Source organism: Podarcis gaigeae, assembly GCF_964106915.1.
Source record: "Podarcis gaigeae genome assembly, chromosome: 6".
NCBI lineage: Eukaryota > Metazoa > Chordata > Lepidosauria > Squamata > Lacertidae > Podarcis > Podarcis gaigeae.
The window spans coordinates 85,369,891-85,382,386 of NC_139682.1; positions in this window are offsets into that span (position 1 = coordinate 85,369,891).

A 12,496-nucleotide genomic window follows, 5' to 3' on the forward strand; every position below is an offset into this window, starting at 1 on the left:
GGGAGCTGACGTTTGTCCACAGACAGCTTTCCGGGTCATGTGGCCTACAGAACTAAACCACTTCTGGTGCAATGCGACACTGTGACAGAAACCAGAGTGCATGGAAACTCCGTTTACCTTCCTGCCACAGCGATACCTATTTATCTACTTGCACTGGCATGCTTTAAAACTGCTAGGTTGGCAGCAGCTGGGACAGAGCAACAGGAGCTCACCTCGTTGTGGGGATTTGAACCATTAACCTTCTGATTGGCAAGCTCAAGAGGCTCAGTGGTTCAGACCACAGCACCGCCCGTGTCCTGTCTGTCTCTGGCAGTGAAAGTAGAATATACCCACCACGGCTGTTAGCCACTTATCATATTCTAAAATGAATGGAGGCTCTACAGAAAATAGAAGCTCCATATATGCAGCTATTGCCATCCAATATTGTCCCCACTGAATCTAACCCTGCACCTCCATTCTGAAAACAATAGGAAATTTGGTGTCCCATGGAATACTAGACTCCTTACTTAACTAATGAAGTACAGTTCATTCTTGCATTTGTGTGAGAGGTCTAAGTAGTTTGGAAGTCACCCGCTCCCTTGTTGTGCTATTTATTTAATCAGAATGTTTAAAAGAATAAACATTTCCATAAAGTGTGAGAAGGATCATTAAGCATTGTGGAGTATACACAATTGCTGTGCAAATAATTAAGGCAAATTCTTGAATGTTTTCGCCATTAGGGATGACGATAATTGCATTTGTTTCACAGTAAGCCATTGAAGAAAAAACAATCATGTATTTGATGGCACATTGAACAACGATGATATTTTAAATGAAATTTTAAGATATTTATAATGATATTTTAAGATTAAAAATCACATATTTATTACTAAAGGGCTTCATCCACCCACTGAAATCTATTACAATAATGGAAATAGCATCTGTCTACTGTTGAAGCATCCTTCTTAATGGTTTTATAAAGAGTTCTCAAAGTTTTCTAAAAACAGAATTAAAGTTGGTCTTTACTAAAAAAAATTGATATAGCAAAAAATAATCTAAGTAGGTAATTTTCAGGTTGAATTTAAGGGCAAGATAACATATAAGTTGCAAACTGTGGCAAGGACAATCATTTTTCTATCTTGCCTTGTTAACGGTCTGCAAGTGCCCACTATTTTTACTGCACTATGTAGAATAATTCTGGAGAATCTAGGAGGAATTATCCACCCTACTAATTATGTATCTCCATCAAACCTTTTATGCTCCATCCTAGACAACTGCCGCCACAGGAACATGATGTCCACAGCTGTGTAGGAAGGGCTGAAAAAAATGGACACAGAAGACTGATATTGGGTTTAATTAGGCCACAACATTATTGATTACAGGAAAAGGTAGGTTTGGCTAAGGCATTCGGCATGTATCCAAAATCAGGCATCCCGCTTGCTAACTAATGGGAACCTAGTGTGTTGGACCCAGTGCTGGACAGTCGCCACCAACATGGATTGGGTGCCACAATCTCACACAGGCCACCACTGGGAGAGGTTATAGGCCCATCGATCCTCCTGTGGACTCCCAGACAGAGTCCTTCTCCTGGACCCTTCTAATGGGGTACCCATGACCATGGATCCAGTCCAATGCCTTATCTACCAAAGTTGTGGCTGTGGTGACAGAGGTAGGCAAAAACTCAAAAACTGGGCAATTTGCTTGCAGGAGAAAATTCCTCCCTGACCCCATATACCTCAACAATTCAACAATATTCAACCTTTCAACGATTCAACAATATATTGAGGTTGAATCCTGACAAGACAGAAGTACGGTTTTGGGGGGACAGGGGCGGGCTGGTGTGGAGGACTCCCTGGTCCTGAATGGGGTAACTGTGCCCCTGAAGGACCAAGTGCACAGCCTGGGAGTCAAAGCTGTCCATGTAGGCACAGATCCATTCTGTATCCAGGGTAGCTGTCTACCAACTCCACCTGGTACGCAGGCTGAGACCCTACCTGCCCGCAGACTGTCTCGCCAGAGTGGTGTATGCTCTAGTTATCTCCCGCTTGGATTACTGCAATGCGCTCTATGTGGGACTACCTTTGAAGGTGACCCGGAAACTACAACTAATCCAGAATGCGGCAGCTAGACTGGTGACTGGGGGCAGCCACTGAGACCACATAACACCGGTCTTGAAAGACCTACATTGGCTCCCAGTACGTTTCTGAGCACAATTCAAAGTGCTGGTGTTGATCTTTAAAGCCCTAAATGGCCTCGGCCCAGTATACCTGAAGGAGCGTCTCCATCCCCATTGTTCTGCCTAGACGCTGAGGTCCAGTGCCAAGGGCCTTCTCATTGCGAGAAGCAAACCTACAGGGAACCAGGCAGAGGGCCTTCTCAGTAGTGGTGCTCGCCCTGTGGAACACCCTCCCATCAGATGTCAAAGCGATAAACAACTACCTGACATTCAGAAGACATCTTAAGGCAGCCCTGTTCAGGGAAGTTTTTAATGTGTGTCATTTTAGTGTATTTTTGGTCTCTGTGGAAGCCACCTAGAGTGGCTGGGGAAACCCAGCCAGATGGGTGGGGTACAAATAATAAATTATTATTATTATTATTATTATTATTATTATTATTATTATTATTATTTATGGTAACTGAGTAAACCATAGCAACTTGCCCACTTAGCCACAGGCCCCTAACAAACTGGGTGGGTGGAAAATCCTGCGACAGTCAGTGAAGATGCTGGCCTGTACCTAGCTGTCCCCTTAAATAGACTAGGGACAGCCTTGCCACAGCCCCCATGGCCAGAGGTGGGCAGTACCAGGTTGCCATCTCCTCCCTCAGCCACACCAGAAGAGGGTGGCCTTGCACCATGCCTGTGCCGTGCAGAAAATGGCGCCCCCTCTCTGAGTCTCAAGTGAGCAGATATTATCAATGTCCGTCTCCAAAATTCCTCATCTGTCAATAGAGAAACAAATGTGTGAAAAGGGGAGATTTGCTCAGTCCTAAAACATATAGGTTGTTAAGGACTGGACAAGGCCCCAAGTACTTATCCATGAACCAGATCAAATGAAAAATATATTTCCCCCACTAAACTGGAACATGCTGAAATTATTTGATCTCCTAGGCAGAACTCTCGTGACATCTGGAGAACTGTGTGTTTAAAAACAGAATCAATTCAGTAAGTGAGTGTTGATCAGTCAAAGAATGTGCTCACATGTAGGAACAACTTCTTCTTCTTCTTCTTCATACCCTGCCCATCTGGCTGGGTTTCCCCTGCCACCTTGGGCGGCTCTCAACAGAATATTAAAAATACGATAAAACATTAAACATTAAAATCTTCCCTAAACAGGGCTGCCTTCAGGTGTTTTCTAAAAGTCAGATAGGTATTTATTTTCTTGACATCTGACGGGAGGGAGCTACAGATGAGAAGGCCCTCTGTCTGGTTGCCTGTAACCTCACTTCTCGCAGTGAGGGAACCGCCAGAAGGTCCAAGAAGTACAGAAGTGTTACAAAGAACTGGTGTAAGGGGTCCATTGTCATAAGGTGCACCCCACAGTGCACATGCCACAATTTCTTCTTGTCCACAACTATTAAAGGTTCAAATGCCCTCTCTTACTAAGGCACAGGAAGCTTTCTTGCATTCACCCATGAAGTCTACACTGACTGGCAGTCTCAACTGGGGCCAGGGCCTTTTCAGTACTGGCCCCGACTTGGTGGAACACTCTGTCACAAGAGACTAGGGCCCTGCGGGACTTGACATCTTTCTGCAGGGTCTGCAAGACAGAGCTGTTCCGCCTGGCCTTTGGTTTGGACTCAGTCTGACCCTTATGTTTCCCTCCCCTTATGGTTTTGATCTATGAGCTACTTTTAAAATTAGGCTGCATTTTAAATTGCATTTTAAACTGTATTTTAAATTGGGTCCCCCCCCCCCATTATGTTTTTACTGTAATTTTACTGATGTTAGCCGCCCTGAGCCCAGCTCAGCAGGGTATAAATAAATTAGTAGTAGTAGTAGTAGTAGTAGTAGTAGTAGTAGTATTTCCCAGTGGGATCTGGACCCTACCTGTAGATGCTGAGGACTGAACCTGGGACCTTTCTCTTGCAAAGCCAATGCAGCGAAAATAGGCTCAGAAAACAGCTGCATGGGTTCTGCTTGCCGAGAGCTGGAAAGATGATAAGATACCTACAAGGGCGGAGTGGCAGATACAATTATTGGACTATGCAGAGATGGCAAGATTGACCGGGAAAATCAGAAACCAGGAGGTTCAAAACTTCAACAGAGAATGGTACAAATATAGATTGTATTTGAAAGACCACTGTAAACACTTGAACTCTTTGGCAGTCTTTAACTAACTCTTGCAGTGATACATAGACTTTGGCTATAATGGAGGACTGTAAACTAGATGGACTTATAATATGCAGTTGGAAAAGTTACTTAAAGAACCCACGGAGGGGAGGAGAAAAGTCCTAGGATTCAGAGGACTCTTGTGCAGAATTCTAATATTTGCAAAAATGTTATTTGTGTGGATGAATTTGTAAAATCAAATAAAAATTTTAAAAAGGAAGGAAGAAAATAGGCTGAGAAAATGCTAAAATTGTTTCAAAAAAATCTCCAGAGGATCTTTCACTTCTGTCGCACTGCCCCTGAAAAACCGAGTCACAGCAGGGACTCTTGCTACCTTTAAATACTGCTAAAAACAATACGGCGAAACAGATTGTCTTTCCAACCCTGCTACTGCATGATTCCTTCTGCCGTTCTCCTTGCTTGCAAGAGCCGAAGCATAGCAGTTTAAGAAGCCATTGCAACCACCCGATTCCATGTCAGGCGACTGTACCTCTTTTTGCTCTATTACTCCCTGTACCACTGAAAGGAGGCGGCCCTAGCTTTTAAACACCTTCGAATAGGTACGACTGCGAAAGCGATTCACTTAGCAGCAGGGCAGCAATCTGAAGTGAGCAAAGTGCTCTGCAGCAGAGCAGCCATCAATTCGCACTTGGGAGCTACTGAGAATAGGATTACAGCCAACACTATATGTGTTCAATAGGATTAGGTCTCCCTGTTATCCACTCTAGAGCCGTGTCCTCACACTGAAATAGACATTTAGGAATGATCACTGTATGCAGAGTGGTGGGGGCTGGTGAAAGGGAACATGCACCAAAGCTGAATTGAGTGCTCACTAACAAGATCGTCTAACACATGCCAACATCTATAGTTAGATTTCTTCCCTGTAATGTTCACTTCGGCTAGAAGGTTTGGGCTATTGTAGCTAAATGCTGATTGTTCATGTTATGTACTGAAGTTCTCACCCTGGGCCAGCAGGGGGATACTGTAGATAGTTTTCACTCAAGTCCACATATGCAAATAGGGGATAGAAAGAGACTTTCATTGATTGGCTAGTTACAGAAAGTTGCTACTGTAGTGTTGTAGTGGAGCTCTATATAAGCAGGCTGGCTGAACCCTTCAGTCCAGTTCTGTTCTGGCCTGTGAATAAACAAGAGCTGTTTTGAAGAATCGCTGTGTCGTCTGATATGTTCACCCACAACTTAACAGTTCTTATTTATCAAGGGTTTTTATTTTTAAAACAAGGTGGGATTTTACTTGCTTTTTTAATGTTTATACCTCTCTTGTTAAGCTTCAATGCATAAATCACAGCATAATTTTAAAACCCAAGAAACCCACACAATATAAATAGAAGCCCCCATGATATTACTGAAACCGGTGCTTGGTAAACAAAATACCCAACATAACATAGTCAAACTAGAACCAGAACAGTCCACCCATTAGCCATTGAAAGCCGAAGAAGAAGAAGACGAAGAAGAAGAAGAAGAAGAAGAAGAAGAAGAAGAAGAAGAAGAAGAAGAAGAAGAGAGGAAAGAGGTTTTTAAATTCACATTGGAAAGAGCCTGCCAGACTTCATATGGGATCTCATTCAACAGCCATGGGGCCACTGCTGTGAAGGACTTGCTACATCTTTATAATATTTACACACTATGCTTTCTCCAAGTAGCTCAGTATATTTTGCCCCATTTCAGAACAGTCATGTGAGGTAGGCTGACTTGTATTGTCCAGGGGTGAGCAAACCGGGCAACTACCAGGGCCCCACACTTTAAGGGCTCCCGAAATATTGAACAAAAGCCTACCCGCCTCCTTTCTAGTCAGCCAGTCTCAGTCTGCCTTGTAGCTGAGGCAACCCAGTCTGATGGGTGGGGTACAAATAAAAAAGTTGTTGTTGCTGTTGTTGCTTACCAGTGAACTGGCTCTCACCAATTGACCCTATCTCCTTTCTACCATGATAACATACAATATGCTTTTTAAAGGTTTGGGCAGGGGGTATGTGTGACTGCTTTTTTGTTTGAGCATCACATATGACTATAAATATTTGTTTCTTTTTTATATAATAATTTGTAAGAAATAAAATTACCATGCTGTAATTTGCATGGCTACTAATTGTAGGACTTGAATTTGTGTATTTACAGTGTAGCGTTGATATGATGTACCAAATAATAGTCTCCACTTCAGTTGACCACAATGATTATATTATGAATATGGTACTTTTATCCACACACTTTCTCATATATATGAGACTTCCCAAAACAACACAAGAACTAAAACAACAGACATCCTTTGAAATTTGCACTACTCCAACTTTCACTTCTGACCAAGTGACGTGTATATATATGAAGTGTGCATATATTTACATGGAGACTTTTGTTTATCCATTATCCAATCCTGGACCTGCACAATCCTTCAGATACGTGCCCTATCTGGTGATGTCTGGGATCTTCTACATGCAAAGCTGCTCTGTCACTTTGGCCCTTGAGCTTCTACCTGGTCAGAGAAAAACACATGACCTCCAGGACAAGAAGGGAAGAGTGAGGGCAGTTGTGTCCCAAGGTTTTCTCAATTGCATCTTCATTTCTCTCATTTTCCGTGAGTCGCTTCTGACTCACAGCGGGGGCGTGTTGCGCTCTGGCCTCCTAGGCACACTTCCATCTCGGTATGGGGGGACAACATCCCGCATCACAGTGAGGTGTCCCGGCCATGGCACAGCACCGAGCACCCAATCAGGAGGCTCGGGGGCATAGCCAGGATGATTTAAACCCCAGCATGGCACCATTTTGTTCCCTTTTGCCTCGTGCCGCTGTTCTCCCGCCCTCCCACCCCTTTTTTCAGGTTTCACTATTGGCCTTACTTTGGACTTCGTTTAGTCGCCTGTTTTGAAATGGGGGACCAGGTAGGAATTTTTCCATTTGGTAGATTGGCATTGACCACTTGTTTTTCTCCTACCCCTCAGCAATCGTCACAATTTTGTAAGGTTTGGCAGTTAGGCATTGGAATAGTGTGGGGGAGGGGAGGCCCGGCCATCACCAGCCCTTCCATGCTCTAGGGCAGGGGTCTGCAACCTTTAAGACAAAAAGAGCCACTTGGACCCGTTTCCAAAGGAGAAAAAAAACTGGGAGCCGCAAAACTCGTCATTATAAAAATAACTTTTTTGTCACTTTTTTATTATTTCTTTGTTTGACCCCTCAGAATTACTCCTCCTCATAGAAATAAACGTTAAATTAACAAGTTACCTGTTTGTGTGTGTGTGTTCTTCACTCCCCTTCAAAACAGTGACCAGTGTACATGCCTCCTTTCAATGCAGTGACCAGCATACATGCCCCTTATAATGTTGCGGGCGGGTGGGAAGGTGACGTTGGGACGGTGTGTGACTAACGCATGCACCGCGCCAATGCGACGTCACAGCCAGTACAGCGCCCGCCACAGTGGGGAGTGTCGGGGCACACAATGTGCCTCCTCCCCTCGCTAGTATCCACCCCGGAGCTGCGGCAAAGGTGTAAAAGAGCCACATGCGGCTCCGGAGCCACGGGTTGCAGACCCCTGCTCTAGGGTATTCTGTTAAAGGAATCCGGGGGTCTGGATCTTGTCCGAAGCCCGCGGAGGGGCTAGGGCCATGCCACGACCCAAGTGGGAACCCGGGGGGGGGGGGCTCGAGTTGGTTCACATCAGCAGGGCTCCCCCTTTGGGGTTTACCCTTACCAGACTTCCTGCAAAGCGGGCAGGAAGTCAGATATAGTCTTGTTTCCCAATGCCTAAGCCAATACCACTCACATTCTGTAATCACTAAAGTTGTGGCCTAAATTACGCCCACTAAAGCTATGGTTTTCCCAGTAGTGATTTATGGAAGTGAGAGCTGGACCATAAAGAAGGCTGATCGCCAAAGAATTGATGCTTTTGAATTATGGTGCTGGAGGAGACTCTTGAGAGTCCCATGGACTGCAAGAAGATCCAACCTATCCATTCTGAAGAAAATCAGCCCTGAGTGCTCACTGGAAGGACAGTTCACTGGAAGGACAGATCGTGAAGCTGAGGCTCCAGTACTTTGGCCACTTCATGAGAAGAGAAGACTCCCTGGAAAAGACCCTGATGTTGGGAAAGATGGAGGGCACAGGAAGAAGGGGACGAGAGAGGACGAGATGGTTGGACAGTGTTCTCGAAGCTACCAACATGAGTTTGACCAAACTGTGGGAGGCAGTGGAAGACAGGAGTGCCTGGCGTGCTCTGGTCCATGGGGTCACGAAGAGTTGAACATGACTAAACGACTAAACAACAACAAACATTAACTTTAATTACTGTGTCATCTTGTCTTTATTCTGGGGAGGTGATTTGGGGGGGCCTTGAGGCGCAAGATAATGGAGTGACTGTTCCTTCCCCAAAGAACAAAGAAAAGATGCTGGAATGGGGTAGCCTGCTGGAAAGCAAAAACACATCTTCCCACCCTTCCCCACTTCCCACCATATTCAATTATGTGTGCAAGAGGTTGGGGGATTGATTTTCCCTGAAAGCAACCGAATAGCTCAACCATGACAGCTCCCCTGATCTTCTGACTTATCTGCTGTGAAGCAGAATCAGAGCTTTAGTTGCTTATAACAGGTGAGAATCGGAGGACAGGAGAATGGACAGTTGAAGCACCTGAATGGGAGTCACGGTTCTGATTAATGACTTGCCTGCCCTAGAGTTTTTTTAAACCGTGGGTAGTGTCTTTGGGTCAGGAGCTTTTGAAACCATGGGTAATGCCCCTGTGTCAGGAGTTTTATACTCTAACAATCCAAGGTAGGTACTAAGATTGGCATAAGGCAGAATTTGAGGCTATTTTAAGCAAGTTATTCTTGTCCAATACCAAGGGAATTCATTCTGATCATACATAGGGATGCTAAGAGCAATCTGATGTTGTGAATTGCAGTACAAATGTACCAAATCCACACCTCGTAGACAAATGTGTGGACTGGAATCCAGTTATCTAGCAGTTTTCACATTTCCCAAATCTTCCGACACTTTTCTCAGCTCAAAAAAAAAGAAAGCTATCAGCATACATAGAAAAATGTGTACTTTCAGTGTATAAAAATACATATTTAAATACATTTGTGTTTGTGTGTGTACACGCATACACTTGCAGATTGATGCAGAATTGGATAAAATTGATTCATGAGTGAAGCCATGTAAATGACCTGGAAAGAATATTGATTAATTCATGCATCCATAACCTTACCTGATATCCCCATTAATCAGTTAGGCAATTGACTAACACGTTTTAGTGAGTGGTTACCTTTCTTTTAACTGATTAACACTTCAATCCTAAACGTGTTCAGTGATGCAATTAAATGTAAATATGAAGTCTCAGCATACATGCCTTTTTGAAACACTGGTGGAAGTGTATGATAACGATTTAACAAAACAAGAACTTTTGTTGTAAGAAGGAAATAGTATATTTAATATTTCACTTTTGATTCCCCCATAACACACCATAGCATAATTCAAAATGGGTTGGTTTCTGAATATTCCAGGCTAGCACAAAATAATTTGATCTTAGACATAATGGGACGTCAATATGTGAGGCAATTATCAGGGTCTTGGAAGCAGCAACATGGTAAATTGTATAAGATTAGGACTTGGGATGTGTGAAACTTTTCACCCCTGCTTTCCTGCAGGCTGGCACTCCATATTAAGGATGTGTAGCTGCAAAGGTGGAAATGTGGGCTTGCATTAGGCATTCAAATCATTGATCCTTGCATGTGCTGTATTATTATTATTATTATTATTCCCATCTCATTGCTCAAAAGCACAGGCATCTCTCAAACCAGTTCATTGCAGACCTGATTCCACAGCCCTTTCCCAATGTTTTAAGGCCCTCACTCAATTGCACATCTTGTTGTTTAGTTGTTTAGTCTTGTCCGACTCTTCATGACCCCATGGACCAGAGCACGCCAGGCACTCCTGTCTTCCACTGCCTCCCGCAGTTTGGTCAGGCTCATGTTTGTAGCTTCGAGAACACTATCCAACCATCTCATCCTCTGTCGTCCCCTTCTCCTTGTGCCCTCCATCTTTCCCAACATCAGGGTTTTTTCCAGGGAGTCTTCTCTTCTCATGAGTATTGGAGTCTCAGCTTCAGGATCTGTTCTTCCAGTGAGCACTCAGGGCTGATTTCCTTAAGAATGGATAAGTTTGATCTTCTTGCAGTCCATGGGACTCTCAAGAGTCTCCTCCAGCACCATAATTCAAAAGTATCAATTCTTCGACGATCAGTCTTCTTGATGGTCCAGCTCTCACTTCCAATTGCACATACTGCCTCAGTAATCCTTCCAGTAGAGATCTAGGAACCTGCAGCCCTTCAGATTATGATGAGCTCCAAATCCTATCAGTCTCCGTCCATATCAGGGATGATGGGATGTACAACAACAGCTGGCAGTCTGCAGGATTTCTCTCCTTCCCTTTCAACAAGACCGTGGTAGACAAATTATATACAGTATATGGGGAGAGTTTGAGTTTAAGTGACAGGAGCTTGCCTTCTAATGAATTCAGAGCTGGATGTACTTGTGACCTTTGTCATTTCACCACGAGTTTCCTCTTACCTACTGTGCCTTAACAATAACAAATATGCCAAAGTAAGACCAGAAACAGAGACTTCCTGATTCACAGCCCAATCTCCCTCCCTCCCTCCTCTTAATTTTTCTATTTTACAATTTAAAGTGCTCATTTATACAACCTTAAGATATCAATGATTTCCCTTCTTCTCTTTCCATGGGTCATTTTACATATCATAAATCTCTGCATATTTTACAAAAACTATACCATTCATTATTCCATGATTACACCCATCAAAACTTATTTACACAGTTGAATTTATCTTAATGCTGCCAGCATTTTCAGCTGTACACAGTTATTCCCCATATATTCAATAAACCTTTTCCAATCTTCTCTAAACCTATGTTCTTCTTGCTCCCTTATTCCATATGTTAATTCTGCAAGCTGCACATATTCTGTCACCTTAAGTTGCCATTCTTTTTTGGCTGAGACCTCGCTTGGCTAACACAGCCCAATCTCTTAAATCACTCCACTATGTTATCTTCTGTGAATGAGCGGGGTATAAATAATAAGTTGTTGTTGTTGTTGTTGTTTCCAGTTCATCTGAAGTTTTTAGGTGGCATCTTCCCCTACATGCACACAAGTGGGAAGGTGGGAAGTATCTTCAAAAGAACTGAGGTTTATAGCAGGAGTCTAGATTCTAGACAACCTTACGTTCAGCTGTGTAGCTGGTCCTGGACTTCTGGCAGCTCCTGCCAGCAATTGTGATCTTGCAGAGTACCAGTGTGACCCAAAGAACCCTTCATGGTTGTTGGAAACTGCCAAAACATTTAGCTTGTAGCAATATCTACCGTATTTTTTGCTCTATAAGACTCACTTTTTCCTTCCTAAAAAGTAAGGGGGAATGTATGTGTGTCTTATGGAGCGAATGCAGGCTGTGCAGCTATCCCAGAAGCCAGAACAGCAAGAGGGATTGCTGCTTTCACTGTGCAGTGATCCTTCTTGCTGTTCTGGCTTCTGAGATTCAGAATATTTTTTTTCTTGTTTTCCTCTTCCAAAAACTTGTGGTCTGGTTCATCTTATAGAGCGAAAAATACGGTACATTCAGCATTTTTATTTCAGGTAAACGGTTCTATGATACATAAACGTTCAGTTGGTAGATCTGCAAGTCCAGATCTTTTTTAGCAGCTGAACAGATTTCTGTCTTGTGCTACTTTGCAAGGATTGACTGATGGCTGAAACCGCTTGTCCAGCTCAGACAGGGAGTATGTTGTTGAGGCTTGCACTGAATTATTACACTCGATGACATTGTCAGGGCCATCATTAGGCCAGTAGCACAGAATATGGAGCAATTACAAGAAAAATGATGCTTTCCAGGTTCTCCCCTCACCTTGTAGTGTCACTGTATAAGAATTAATGGCAAGATAGGTAACTGAGACTGTCACTTTTCTCAGTTATCTGGTGAAACATTAACTATCCAGGGAAATTGTTTCTCTCTCTTTCTCTCTTCTCTCGCTTATGGCTCATTGTGCTGTAGACCAGAGCAGTGAAATATTATTAAGTGACTTGCTCATGGGGTGTGTGTGTGTTGGGGGTGTTCCTAGGGAGATCCTAGGAAGAGGACTCCATAATTGCCTGAATTTCCCAATGATACTTGGAACTCTCTGA